This window comes from Geospiza fortis, unplaced genomic scaffold, assembly GCF_000277835.1.
Source record: "Geospiza fortis unplaced genomic scaffold, GeoFor_1.0 scaffold546, whole genome shotgun sequence".
NCBI lineage: Eukaryota > Metazoa > Chordata > Aves > Passeriformes > Thraupidae > Geospiza > Geospiza fortis.
The window spans coordinates 184,280-184,737 of NW_005054612.1; positions in this window are offsets into that span (position 1 = coordinate 184,280).

Genomic DNA, 458 nt, shown 5'->3' on the forward strand with positions numbered 1-458 from the left:
TGGTGCTCCCGGCCCCGGCTGGCGAGGAGGGGATGTCTGACCCCCCTTGGGCTCCGTGCTGGGGAGGAGGGGATGTCTGACCCCCCATGGGCTCCGTGCTGGGGAGGAGGGGATGTCTGACACCCCATCAGCTCCGCTAGGGAGGAGGGGATGTCCATCCCCCATCAGCTGGGCTGGGAGCGCAGGCACAGCGGTTTCTGCAGCCACGTGCCCGGCGTTGCTGTGGTTTCCCCGGCCCAGCCGTGCCCGTGCGGGGAGCTGAGCCCCCCTGGCTGTCGGGGCTGTCCCTCGTTCCCTGCCTGATGCATTTTTAATCCGGGGCTCCTGCAGCCATGTGCTCCCTCAGCCGGCGCGCCGTGACACATTCCCTGCTAATTAATCCAACATCGGCATTTATTAAGTGCCGGGCCCGCCGCGGGCTGCGCGGTGATGCTGGCGATGATGCTCGGGGGCGCGGC